A 15,643-nucleotide genomic window follows, 5' to 3' on the forward strand; every position below is an offset into this window, starting at 1 on the left:
AAAAAAATTTAGCTTCCTAGCTCTTTAGGGCCTTTTAAATTGCGATTTATATGAAGTCGTTAAAAAGTTATACCTTGTTAGAAAGCTACAATCTCATGCAATCCAAATATCCTAGCACTTTAGGGGCCTTTAGAATTGCGATTTATTGAAGTCGTTAAAAACTAGGGTAATTTTGGGACATTTTTCGAAAAATGTCCGATATACCCGCATATATATCGGGTACTATTTATGCTAGCTACTTAAGTTATACCTTGTTAGAAAGCTACAATCTCATGCCATTTAAATATAAAAAAATTTAGCTTCCTAGCTCTTTAGGGCCTTTTAAAATTGCGATTTATATGAAGTCGTTAAAAACTGGGGTAATTTTGGGACCATTTTTCGAAAAATGTCCGATATACCCGCATATATATCGGGTACTATTTATGCTAGCTACTTAAGTTATACCTTGTTAGAAAGCTACAATCTCATGCCATTTAAATATGAAAAAATTTAGCTTCCTAGCTCTTTAGGGTCTTTTAAAATTGCGATTTATATGAAGTCGTTAAAAAACTGGGTAATTTTGGGACATTTTTCGAAAAATGTCCGATATACCCGCATATATATCGGGTACTATTTATGCTAGCTACTTAAGTTATACCTTGTTAGAAAGCTACAATCTCATGCCATTTAAATATAAAAAAATTTAGCTTCCTAGCTCTTTAGGGCCTTTTAAAATTGCGATTTATATGAAGTCGTTAAAAACTGGGGTAATTTTGGGACATTTTTCGAAAAATGTCCGATATACCCGCATATATATCGGGTACTATTTATGCTAGCTACTTAAGTTATACCTTGTTAGAAAGCTACAATCTCATGCCATTTAAATATAAAAAAATTTAGCTTCCTAGCTCTTTAGGGCTTTTAAATTGCGATTTATATGAAGTCGTTAAAAACTGGGTAATTTTGGGACATTTTTCGAAAAATGTCCGATATACCCGCATATATATCGGGTACTATTTATGCTAGCTACTTAAGTTATACCTTGTTAGAAAGCTACAATCTCATGCAATCCAAATATAAAAAAATTAGCTTCCTAGCACTTTATGGGCCTTTAGAATTGCGATTTATATGAAGTCGTTAAAAACTGGGGTAATTTTGGGACATTTTTCGAAAAATGTCCGGTATACCCGCATTTATATCGGGTACTGTTTATGTTAGCTACTTAAGTTATACCTTGTTAGAAAGCTATAATCTCACGCCATCCAAATATAAAAAAATTTAGCTTCCTAGCTCTTTAGGGCCTTTTAAAATTGCGATTTATATGAAGTCGTTAAAAACTGGGTAATTTTGGGACATTTTTCGAAAAATGTCCGATATACCCGTATATATATCGGGTACCATTTATGCTAGCTACTTAAGTTATACTTTGTTAGAAAGCTATAATCTCATGCCATCCAAATATAAAAAAATTTAGCTTCCTAGCTCTTTAGGGCCTTTTAAAATTGCGATTTATATGAAGTCGTTAAAAACTGGGTAATTTTGGGACATTTTTCGAAAAATGTCCGATATACCCGCATATATATCGGGTACTGTTTATGCTAGCTACTTAAGTTATACCTTGTTAGAAAGCTATAATCTCATGCCATCCAAATATAAAAAAATTTAGCTTCCTAGCTCTTTAGGGCCTTTTAAAATTGCGATTTATATGAAGTCGTTAAAAACTGGGTAATTTTGGGACATTTTTCGAAAAATGTCCGATATACCCGCATATATATCGGGTACTATTTATGCTAGCTACTTAAGTTATACCTTGTTAGAAAGCTACAATCTCACGCAATCCAAATATAAAACAATTAGCTTCCTAGCACTTTAGGGGCCTTTAGAATTGCGATATACCCGTATATATATCGGGTACTATTTATGCTAGCTACTTAAGTTATACTTTGTTAGAAAGCTATAATCTCATGCCATCCAAATATAAAAAAATTTAGCTTCCTAGCTCTTTAGGGCCTTTTAAAATTGCGATTTATATGAAGTCGTTAAAAACTGGGTAATTTTGGGACATTTTTCGAAAAATGTCCGATATACCCGCATATATATCGGGTACTGTTTATGCTAGCTACTTAAGTTATACCTTGTTAGAAAGCTATAATCTCATGCCATCCAAATATAAAAAAATTTAGCTTCCTAGCTCTTTAGGGCCTTTTAAAATTGCGATTTATATGAAGTCGTTAAAAAGTTATACCTTGTTAGAAAGCTACAATCTCATGCAATCCAAATATCCTAGCACTTTAGGGGCCTTTAGAATTGCGATTTATTGAAGTCGTTAAAAACTAGGGTAATTTTGGGACATTTTTCGAAAAATGTCCGATATACCCGCATATTTATCGGGTACTATTTATGCTAGCTACTTAAGTTATACCTTGTTAGAAAGCTACAATCTCATGCCATTTAAATATAAAAAAATTTAGCTTCCTAGCTCTTTAGGGCCTTTTAAAATTGCGATTTATATGAAGTCGTTAAAAACTGGGGTAATTTTGGGACATTTTTCGAAAAATGTCCGATATACCCGCATATATATCGGGTACTATTTATGCTAGCTACTTAAGTTATACCTTGTTAGAAAGCTACAATCTCATGCCATTTAAATATGAAAAAATTTAGCTTCCTAGCTCTTTAGGGTCTTTTAAAATTGCGATTTATATGAAGTCGTTAAAAACTGGGTAATTTTGGGACATTTTTCGAAAAATGTCCGATATACCCGCATATATATCGGGTACTATTTATGCTAGCTACTTAAGTTATACCTTGTTAGAAAGCTACAATCTCATGCCATTTAAATATAAAAAAATTTAGCTTCCTAGCTCTTTAGGGCCTTTTAAAATTGCGATTTATATGAAGTCGTTAAAAACTGGGGTAATTTTGGGACATTTTTCGAAAAATGTCCGATATACCCGCATATATATCGGGTACTATTTATGCTAGCTACTTAAGTTATACCTTGTTAGAAAGCTACAATCTCATGCCATTTAAATATAAAAAAATTTAGCTTCCTAGCTCTTTAGGGCCTTTTAAAATTGCGATTTATATGAAGTCGTTAAAAACTGGGTAATTTTGGGACATTTTTCGAAAAATGTCCGATATACCCGCATATATATCGGGTACTATTTATGCTAGCTACTTAAGTTATACCTTGTTAGAAAGCTACAATCTCATGCAATCCAAATATAAAAAAATTAGCATCCTAGCACTTTATGGGCCTTTAGAATTGCGATTTATATGAAGTCGTTAAAAACTGGGGTAATTTTGGGACATTTTTCGAAAAATGTCCGGTATACCCGCATTTATATCGGGTACTGTTTATGTTAGCTACTTAAGTTATACCTTGTTAGAAAGCTATAATCTCACGCCATCCAAATATAAAAAAATTTAGCTTCCTAGCTCTTTAGGGCCTTTTAAAATTGCGATTTATATGAAGTCGTTAAAAACTGGGTAATTTTGGGACATTTTTCGAAAAATGTCCGATATACCCGTATATATATCGGGTACTATTTATGCTAGCTACTTAAGTTATACTTTGTTAGAAAGCTATAATCTCATGCCATCCAAATATAAAAAAATTTAGCTTCCTAGCTCTTTAGGGCCTTTTAAAATTGCGATTTATATGAAGTCGTTAAAAACTGGGTAATTTTGGGACATTTTTCGAAAAATGTCCGATATACCCGCATATATATCGGGTACTGTTTATGCTAGCTACTTAAGTTATACCTTGTTAGAAAGCTATAATCTCATGCCATCCAAATATAAAAAAATTTAGCTTCCTAGCTCTTTAGGGCCTTTTAAAATTGCGATTTATATGAAGTCGTTAAAAACTGGGTAATTTTGGGACATTTTTCGAAAAATGTCCGATATACCCGCATATATATCGGGTACTATTTATGCTAGCTACTTAAGTTATACCTTGTTAGAAAGCTACAATCTCACGCAATCCAAATATAAAACAATTAGCTTCCTAGCACTTTAGGGGCCTTTAGAATTGCGATATACCCGTATATATATCGGGTACTATTTATGCTAGCTACTTAAGTTATACTTTGTTAGAAAGCTATAATCTCATGCCATCCAAATATAAAAAAATTTAGCTTCCTAGCTCTTTAGGGCCTTTTAAAATTGCGATTTATATGAAGTCGTTAAAAAGTTATACCTTGTTAGAAAGCTACAATCTCATGCAATCCAAATATCCTAGCACTTTAGGGGCCTTTAGAATTGCGATTTATTGAAGTCGTTAAAAACTAGGGTAATTTTGGGACATTTTTCGAAAAATGTCCGATATACCCGCATATATATCGGGTACTATTTATGCTAGCTACTTAAGTTATACCTTGTTAGAAAGCTACAATCTCATGCCATTTAAATATAAAAAAATTTAGCTTCCTAGCTCTTTAGGGCCTTTTAAAATTGCGATTTATATGAAGTCGTTAAAAACTGGGGTAATTTTGGGACATTTTTCGAAAAATGTCCGATATACCCGCATATATATCGGGTACTATTTATGCTAGCTACTTAAGTTATACCTTGTTAGAAAGCTACAATCTCATGCCATTTAAATATGAAAAAATTTAGCTTCCTAGCTCTTTAGGGTCTTTTAAAATTGCGATTTATATGAAGTCGTTAAAAACTGGGTAATTTTGGGACATTTTTCGAAAAATGTCCGATATACCCGCATATATATCGGGTACTATTTATGCTAGCTACTTAAGTTATACCTTGTTAGAAAGCTACAATCTCATGCCATTTAAATATAAAAAAATTTAGCTTCCTAGCTCTTTAGGGCCTTTTAAAATTGCGATTTATATGAAGTCGTTAAAAACTGGGGTAATTTTGGGACATTTTTCGAAAAATGTCCGATATACCCGCATATATATCGGGTACTATTTATGCTAGCTACTTAAGTTATACCTTGTTAGAAAGCTACAATCTCATGCCATTTAAATATAAAAAAATTTAGCTTCCTAGCTCTTTAGGGCCTTTTAAAATTGCGATTTATATGAAGTCGTTAAAAACTGGGTAATTTTGGGACATTTTTCGAAAAATGTCCGATATACCCGCATATATATCGGGTACTATTTATGCTAGCTACTTAAGTTATACCTTGTTAGAAAGCTACAATCTCATGCAATCCAAATATAAAAAAATTAGCTTCCTAGCACTTTATGGGCCTTTAGAATTGCGATTTATATGAAGTCGTTAAAAACTGGGGTAATTTTGGGACATTTTTCGAAAAATGTCCGGTATACCCGCATTTATATCGGGTACTGTTTATGTTAGCTACTTAAGTTATACCTTGTTAGAAAGCTATAATCTCACGCCATCCAAATATAAAAAAATTTAGCTTCCTAGCTCTTTAGGGCCTTTTAAAATTGCGATTTATATGAAGTCGTTAAAAACTGGGTAATTTTGGGACATTTTTCGAAAAATGTCCGATATACCCGTATATATATCGGGTACTATTTATGCTAGCTACTTAAGTTATACTTTGTTAGAAAGCTATAATCTCATGCCATCCAAATATAAAAAAATTTAGCTTCCTAGCTCTTTAGGGCCTTTTAAAATTGCGATTTATATGAAGTCGTTAAAAACTGGGTAATTTTGGGACATTTTTCGAAAAATGTCCGATATACCCGCATATATATCGGGTACTATTTATGCTAGCTACTTAAGTTATACCTTGTTAGAAAGCTACAATCTCACGCAATCCAAATATAAAACAATTAGCTTCCTAGCACTTTAGGGGCCTTTAGAATTGCGATATACCCGTATATATATCGGGTACTATTTATGCTAGCTACTTAAGTTATACTTTGTTAGAAAGCTATAATCTCATGCCATCCAAATATAAAAAAATTTAGCTTCCTAGCTCTTTAGGGCCTTTTAAAATTGCGATTTATATGAAGTCGTTAAAAACTGGGTAATTTTGGGACATTTTTCGAAAAATGTCCGATATACCCGCATATATATCGGGTACTATTTATGCTAGCTACTTAAGTTATACCTTGTTAGAAAGCTACAATCTCACGCAATCCAAATATAAAACAATTAGCTTCCTAGCACTTTAGGGGCCTTTAGAATTGCGATATACCCGTATATATATCGGGTACTATTTATGCTAGCTACTTAAGTTATACTTTGTTAGAAAGCTATAATCTCATGCCATCCAAATATAAAAAAATTTAGCTTCCTAGCTCTTTAGGGCCTTTTAAAATTGCGATTTATATGAAGTCGTTAAAAACTGGGTAATTTTGGGACATTTTTCGAAAAATGTCCGATATACCCGCATATATATCGGGTACTGTTTATGCTAGCTACTTAAGTTATACCTTGTTAGAAAGCTATAATCTCATGCCATCCAAATATAAAAAAATTTAGCTTCCTAGCTCTTTAGGGCCTTTTAAAATTGCGATTTATATGAAGTCGTTAAAAAGTTATACCTTGTTAGAAAGCTACAATCTCATGCAATCCAAATATCCTAGCACTTTAGGGGCCTTTAGAATTGCGATTTATTGAAGTCGTTAAAAACTAGGGTAATTTTGGGACATTTTTCGAAAAATGTCCGATATACCCGCATATATATCGGGTACTATTTATGCTAGCTACTTAAGTTATACCTTGTTAGAAAGCTACAATCTCATGCCATTTAAATATAAAAAAATTTAGCTTCCTAGCTCTTTAGGGCCTTTTAAAATTGCGATTTATATGAAGTCGTTAAAAACTGGGGTAATTTTGGGACATTTTTCGAAAAATGTCCGATATACCCGCATATATATCGGGTACTATTTATGCTAGCTACTTAAGTTATACCTTGTTAGAAAGCTACAATCTCATGCCATTTAAATATGAAAAAATTTAGCTTCCTAGCTCTTTAGGGTCTTTTAAAATTGCGATTTATATGAAGTCGTTAAAAACTGGGTAATTTTGTTAGAAAGCTACAATCTCATGCAATCCAAATATAAAAAAATTAGCTTCCTAGCACTTTATGGGCCTTTAGAATTGCGATTTATATGAAGTCGTTAAAAACTGGGGTAATTTTGGGACATTTTTCGAAAAATGTCCGGTATACCCGCATTTATATCGGGTACTGTTTATGTTAGCTACTTAAGTTATACCTTGTTAGAAAGCTATAATCTCACGCCATCCAAATATAAAAAAATTTAGCTTCCTAGCTCTTTAGGGCCTTTTAAAATTGCGATTTATATGAAGTCGTTAAAAACTGGGTAATTTTGGGACATTTTTCGAAAAATGTCCGATATACCCGTATATATATCGGGTACTATTTATGCTAGCTACTTAAGTTATACTTTGTTAGAAAGCTATAATCTCATGCCATCCAAATATAAAAAAATTTAGCTTCCTAGCTCTTTAGGGCCTTTTAAAATTGCGATTTATATGAAGTCGTTAAAAACTGGGTAATTTTGGGACATTTTTCGAAAAATGTCCGATATACCCGCATATATATCGGGTACTGTTTATGCTAGCTACTTAAGTTATACCTTGTTAGAAAGCTATAATCTCATGCCATCCAAATATAAAAAAATTTAGCTTCCTAGCTCTTTAGGGCCTTTTAAAATTGCGATTTATATGAAGTCGTTAAAAACTGGGTAATTTTGGGACATTTTTCGAAAAATGTCCGATATACCCGCATATATATCGGGTACTATTTATGCTAGCTACTTAAGTTATACCTTGTTAGAAAGCTACAATCTCACGCAATCCAAATATAAAACAATTAGCTTCCTAGCACTTTAGGGGCCTTTAGAATTGCGATATACCCGTATATATATCGGGTACTATTTATGCTAGCTACTTAAGTTATACTTTGTTAGAAAGCTATAATCTCATGCCATCCAAATATAAAAAAATTTAGCTTCCTAGCTCTTTAGGGCCTTTTAAAATTGCGATTTATATGAAGTCGTTAAAAACTGGGTAATTTTGGGACATTTTTCGAAAAATGTCCGATATACCCGCATATATATCGGGTACTGTTTATGCTAGCTACTTAAGTTATACCTTGTTAGAAAGCTATAATCTCATGCCATCCAAATATAAAAAAATTTAGCTTCCTAGCTCTTTAGGGCCTTTTAAAATTGCGATTTATATGAAGTCGTTAAAAAGTTATACCTTGTTAGAAAGCTACAATCTCATGCAATCCAAATATCCTAGCACTTTAGGGGCCTTTAGAATTGCGATTTATTGAAGTCGTTAAAAACTAGGGTAATTTTGGGACATTTTTCGAAAAATGTCCGATATACCCGCATATATATCGGGTACTATTTATGCTAGCTACTTAAGTTATACCTTGTTAGAAAGCTACAATCTCATGCCATTTAAATATAAAAAAATTTAGCTTCCTAGCTCTTTAGGGCCTTTTAAAATTGCGATTTATATGAAGTCGTTAAAAACTGGGGTAATTTTAGGACATTTTTCGAAAAATGTCCGATATACCCGCATATATATCGGGTACTATTTATGCTAGCTACTTAAGTTATACCTTGTTAGAAAGCTACAATCTCATGCCATTTAAATATGAAAAAATTTAGCTTCCTAGCTCTTTAGGGTCTTTTAAAATTGCGATTTATATGAAGTCGTTAAAAACTGGGTAATTTTGGGACATTTTGCGAAAAATGTCCGATATACCCGCATATATATCGGGTACTATTTATGCTAGCTACTTAAGTTATACCTTGTTAGAAAGCTACAATCTCATGCCATTTAAATATAAAAAAATTTAGCTTCCTAGCTCTTTAGGGCCTTTTAAAATTGCGATTTATATGAAGTCGTTAAAAACTGGGGTAATTTTGGGACATTTTTCGAAAAATGTCCGATATACCCGCATATATATCGGGTACTATTTATGCTAGCTACTTAAGTTATACCTTGTTAGAAAGCTACAATCTCATGCCATTTAAATATGAAAAAATTTAGCTTCCTAGCTCTTTAGGGTCTTTTAAAATTGCGATTTATATGAAGTCGTTAAAAACTGGGTAATTTTGGGACATTTTTCGAAAAATGTCCGATATACCCGCATATATATCGGGTACTATTTATGCTAGCTACTTAAGTTATACCTTGTTAGAAAGCTATAATCTCATGCCATCCAAATATAAAAAAATTTAGCTTCCTAGCTCTTTAGGGCCTTTTAAAATTGCGATTTATATGAAGTCGTTAAAAAGTTATACCTTGTTAGAAAGCTACAATCTCATGCAATCCAAATATCCTAGCACTTTAGGGGCCTTTAGAATTGCGATTTATTGAAGTCGTTAAAAACTAGGGTAATTTTGGGACATTTTTCGAAAAATGTCCGATATACCCGCATATATATCGGGTACTATTTATGCTAGCTACTTAAGTTATACCTTGTTAGAAAGCTACAATCTCATGCCATTTAAATATAAAAAAATTTAGCTTCCTAGCTCTTTAGGGCCTTTTAAAATTGCGATTTATATGAAGTCGTTAAAAACTGGGGTAATTTTGGGACATTTTTCGAAAAATGTCCGATATACCCGCATATATATCGGGTACTGTTTATGCTAGCTACTTAAGTTATACCTTGTTAGAAAGCTACAATCTCATGCAATCCAAATATAAAAATTTAGCTTCCTAGCTCTTTAGGGCCTTTTAAAATTGCGATTTATATGAAGTCTTTAAAAATTGGGGTAATTTTGGGACATTTTTCGAAAAATGTCCGGTATACCCGCATATATATCGGGTACTATTTGTGCTAGCTACTTAAGTTATACCTTGTTAGAAAGCTACAATCTCATGTTTATCCTAGCTACTTAAATTATACCTTGTTACAAAGCTACAATCTCATGCAATCCAAATATAAAAATTAGCTTCCTAGCACTTTAGGGGCCTTTAGAATTGCGATTTATATGAAGTCGTTAAAAACTAGGGTAATTTTAGGACATTTTTCGAAAAATGTCCGATATACCCGCATATATATCGGGTACTGTTTATGCTAGCTACTTAAATTATACCTTGTTACAAAGCTACAATCTCATGCAATCCAAATATAAAAATTTAGCTTCCTAGCTCTTTAGGGCCTTTTAAAATTGCGATTTATATGAAGTCGTTAAAAAAATATAAATATAAAAAAAATTAGCTTTCTAGCTCTTTAGGGCCTTTTAAAATTGCGATTTATATGAAGTCGTTAAAAACTGGGTAATTTTGTAACATTTTTCGAAAAATGTCCGGTATACCCGCATATATATCGGGTACTGTTTATGCTAGCTACTTAAGTTATACCTTGCTAGAAAGCTACAATCTCATGCCATCCAAATATAAAAAAATTTAGCTTCCTAGCTCTTTAGGGCCTTTTAAAATTTCGATTTATATGAAGTCGTTAAAAACTGGGTAATTTTGTTACATTTTTCGAAAAATGTCCGATATGCCCGCATATATATCGGGTACTATTTATGCTAGCTACTTAAGTTATACCTTGTTAGAAAGCTACAATCTCATGCCATCTAAATATAAAAAAATTTAGCTTTCTAGCTCTTTAGGGCCTTTTAAAATTGCGATTTATATGAAGTCGTTAAAAACGGGGTAATTTTGGGACATTTTTCGAAAAATGTCCGATATACCCGCATATATATCGGGTACTATTTATGCTAGCTACTTAAATTATACCTTGTTACAAAGCTACAATCTCATGCAATCCAAATATAAAAATTTAGCTTCCTAGCTCTTTAGGGCCTTTTAAAATTGCGATTTATATGAAGTCTTTAAAAATTGGGGTAATTTTGGGACATTTTTCGAAAAATGTCCGGTATACCCGCATATATATCGGGTACTATTTGTGCTAGCTACTTAAGTTATACCTTGTTAGAAAGCTACAATCTCATGTTTATCCTAGCTACTTAAATTATACCTTGTTACAAAGCTACAATCTCATGCAATCCAAATATAAAAATTAGCTTCCTAGCACTTTAGGGGCCTTTAGAATTGCGATTTATATGAAGTCGTTAAAAACTAGGGTAATTTTGGGACATTTTTCGAAAAATGTCCGATATACCCGCATATATATCGGGTACTGTTTATGCTAGCTACTTAAATTATACCTTGTTACAAAGCTACAATCTCATGCAATCCAAATATAAAAATTTAGCTTCCTAGCTCTTTAGGGCCTTTTAAAATTGCGATTTATATGAAGTCGTTAAAAACTGGGGTAATTTTGGAACATTTTTCGAAAAATGTCCGGTATACCCGCATATATATCGGGTACTGTTTATGCTAGCTACTTAAGTTATACTTTGTTAGAAAGCTACAATCTCATGTCATCCAAATATAAAAAAATTTAGCTTCCTAGCTCTTTAGGGCCTTTTAAAATTGCGATTTATATGAAGTCGTTAAAAACTGGGGTAATTTTGGGACATTTTCGAAAAATGTCCGGTATACCCGCATATATATCGGGTACTGTTTATGCTAGCTACTTAAATTATACCTTTTTACAAAGCTACAATCTCATGCAATCCAAATATAAAAATTTAGCTTCCTAGCTCTTTAGGGCCTTTTAAAATTGCGATTTATATGAAGTCGTTAAAAACTGGGGTAATTTTGGGACATTTTTCGAAAAATATCCGGTATACCCGCATATATATCGGGTACTGTTTATACTAGCTACTTAAGTTATACTTTGTTAGAAAGCTACAATCTCATGCCATCCAAATATAAAAAAAATTAGCTTCCTAGCACTTTAGGGGCCTTTAGAATTGCGATTTATATGACCTCGTTAAAAACTGGGGTAATTTTGGGACATTTTTCGAAAAATGTCCGGTATACCCGCATATATATCGGGTACTATTTGTCCTAGCTACTTAAGTTATACCTTGTTAGAAAGCTACAATCTCATGCCATCGAAATATAAAAATTTAGCTTCCTAGCCTTTTAAAATTGCGATTTATATGAAGTCGTTAAAAAAATATAAATATAAAAAAATTTAGCTTTCTAGCTCTTTAGGGCCTTTTAAAATTGCGATTTATATGAAGTCGTTAAAAACTGGGTAATTTTGGGACATTTTTCGAAAATTGTCCGATATACCCGCATATATATCGGGTACTATTTATGCTAGCTACTTAAGTTATACTTTGTTAGAAAGCCATAATCTCATGCCATCCAAATATAAAAAAATTTAGCTTCCTAGCTCTTTAGGGCCTTTTAAAATTGCGATTTATATGAAGTCGTTAAAAACTGGGGTAATTTTGGGACATTTTTCGAAAAATGTCCGATATACCCGCATATATATCGGGTACTATTTATGCTAGCTACTTAAATTATACCTTGTTACAAAGCTACAATCTCATGCAATCCAAATATAAAAATTTAGCTTCCTAGCTCTTTAGGGCCTTTTAAAATTGCGATTTATATGAAGTCTTTAAAAATTGGGGTAATTTTGGGACATTTTTCGAAAAATGTCCGGTATACCCGCATATATATCGGGTACTATTTGTGCTAGCTACTTAAGTTATACCTTGTTAGAAAGCTACAATCTCATGTTTATCCTAGCTACTTAAATTATACCTTGTTACAAAGCTACAATCTCATGCAATCCAAATATAAAAATTAGCTTCCTAGCACTTTAGGGGCCTTTAGAATTGCGATTTATATGAAGTCGTTAAAAACTAGGGTAATTTTAGGACATTTTTCGAAAAATGTCCGATATACCCGCATATATATCGGGTACTGTTTATGCTAGCTACTTAAATTATACCTTGTTACAAAGCTACAATCTCATGCAATCCAAATATAAAAATTTAGCTTCCTAGCTCTTTAGGGCCTTTTAAAATTGCGATTTATATGAAGTCGTTAAAAAAATATAAATATAAAAAAAATTAGCTTTCTAGCTCTTTAGGGCCTTTTAAAATTGCGATTTATATGAAGTCGTTAAAAACTGGGTAATTTTGTAACATTTTTCGAAAAATGTCCGGTATACCCGCATATATATCGGGTACTGTTTATGCTAGCTACTTAAGTTATACCTTGCTAGAAAGCTACAATCTCATGCCATCCAAATATAAAAAAATTTAGCTTCCTAGCTCTTTAGGGCCTTTTAAAATTTCGATTTATATGAAGTCGTTAAAAACTGGGTAATTTTGTTACATTTTTCGAAAAATGTCCGATATGCCCGCATATATATCGGGTACTATTTATGCTAGCTACTTAAGTTATACCTTGTTAGAAAGCTACAATCTCATGCCATCTAAATATAAAAAAATTTAGCTTTCTAGCTCTTTAGGGCCTTTTAAAATTGCGATTTATATGAAGTCGTTAAAAACTGGGTAATTTTGGGACATTTTTCGAAAAATGTCCGATATACCCGCATATATATCGGGTACTATTTATGCTAGCTACCTAAGTTATACTTTGTTAGAAAGCTATAATCTCATGCCATCCAAATATAAAAAAATTTAGCTTCCTAGCTCTTTAGGGCCTTTTAAAATTTCGATTTATATGAAGTCGTTAAAAACTGGGTAATTTTGTTACATTTTTCGAAAAATGTCCGATATGCCCGCATATATATCGGGTACTATTTATGCTAGCTACTTAAGTTATACCTTGTTAGAAAGCTACAATCTCATGCCATCTAAATATAAAAAAATTTAGCTTTCTAGCTCTTTAGGGCCTTTTAAAATTGCGATTTATATGAAGTCGTTAAAAACTGGGTAATTTTGGGACATTTTTCGAAAAATGTCCGATATACCCGCATATATATCGGGTACTATTTATGCTAGCTACCTAAGTTATACTTTGTTAGAAAGCTATAATCTCATGCCATCCAAATATAAAAAAATTTAGCTTCCTAGCTCTTTAGGGCCTTATAAAATTTCGATTTATATGAAGTCGTTAAAAACTGGGTAATTTTGTTACATTTTTCGAAAAATGTCCGATATACCCGCATATATATCGGGTACTGTTTATGCTAGCTACTTAAATTATACCTTGTTACAAAGCTACAATCTCATGCAATCCAAATATAAAAATTTAGCTTCCTAGCTCTTTAGGGCCTTTTAAAATTGCGATTTATATGAAGTCGTTAAAAAAATATAAATATAAAAAAATTTAGCTTTCTAGCTCTTTAGGGCCTTTTAAAATTGCGATTTATATGAAGTCGTTAAAAACTGGGTAATTTTGTAACATTTTTCGAAAAATGTCCGGTATACCCGCATATATATCGGGTACTGTTTATGCTAGCTACTTAAGTTATACCTTGCTAGAAAGCTACAATCTCATGCCATCCAAATATAAAAAAATTTAGCTTCCTAGCTCTTTAGGGCCTTTTAAAATTTCGATTTATATGAAGTCGTTAAAAACTGGGTAATTTTGGGACATTTTTCGAAAAATGTCCGATATACCCGCATATATATCGGGTACTATTTATGCCAGCTACTTAAGTTATACCTTGTTAGAAAGCTACAATCTCATGCCATCTAAATATAAAAAAATTTAGCTTTCTAGCTCTTTAGGGCCTTTTAAAATTGCGATTTATATGAAGTCGTTAAAAACTGGGTAATTTTGGGACATTTTTCGAAAAATGTCCGGTATACCCGCATATATATCGGGTACTATTTGTCCTAGCTACTTAAGTTATACCTTGTTAGAAAGCTATAATCTCATGCCATCGAAATATAAAAATTTAGCTTCCTAGCATTTTAAAATTGCGATTTATATGAAGTCGTTAAAAAAATATAAATATAAAAAAATTTAGCTTTCTAGCTCTTTAGGGCCTTTTAAAATTGCGATTTATATGAAGTCGTTAAAAACTGGGTAATTTTGGGACATTTTTCGAAAAATGTCCGGTATACCCGCATATATATCGGGTACTGTTTATACTAGCTACTTAAGTTATACTTTGTTAGAAAGCTACAATCTCATGCCATCCAAATATAAAAAAATTTAGCTTCCTAGCACTTTAGGGGCCTTTAGAATTGCGATTTATATGACCTCGTTAAAAACTGGGGTAATTTTGGGACATTTTTCGAAAAATGTCCGGTATACCCGCATATATATCGGGTACTATTTGTCCTAGCTACTTAAGTTATACCTTGTTAGAAAGCTACAATCTCATGCCATCGAAATATAAAAATTTAGCTTCCTAGCATTTTAAAATTGCGATTTATATGAAGTCGTTAAAAAAATATAAATATAAAAAAATTTAGCTTTCTAGCTCTTTAGGGCCTTTTAAAATTGCGATTTATATGAAGTCGTTAAAAACTGGGTAATTTTGTAACATTTTTCGAAAAATGTCCGGTATACCCATATATATACCATATATACCATATATATATTTATCGGGTACTATACCTTGTTAGAAAGCTACAATCTCATGCAATCCAAATATAAAAAAGTTAGCTTCCTAGCACTTTAGGGGCCTTTAGAATTGCGATTTATATGAACTCGTTAAAAACTGGGGTAATTTTGGGACATTTTTCGAAAAATGTCCGATATGCCCGCATATATATCGGGTACTATTTATGCTAGCTACTTAAGTTATACCTTGTTAGAAAGCTACAATCTCATGCCATCTAAATATAAAAAAATTTAGCTTTCTAGCTCTTTAGGGCCTTTTAAAATTGCGATTTATATGAAGTCGTTAAAAACTGGGTAATTT

This window comes from Calliphora vicina, unplaced genomic scaffold (assembly GCF_958450345.1).
Source record: "Calliphora vicina unplaced genomic scaffold, idCalVici1.1 scaffold_66, whole genome shotgun sequence".
Classification (NCBI taxonomy): Eukaryota; Metazoa; Arthropoda; class Insecta; order Diptera; family Calliphoridae; genus Calliphora; species Calliphora vicina.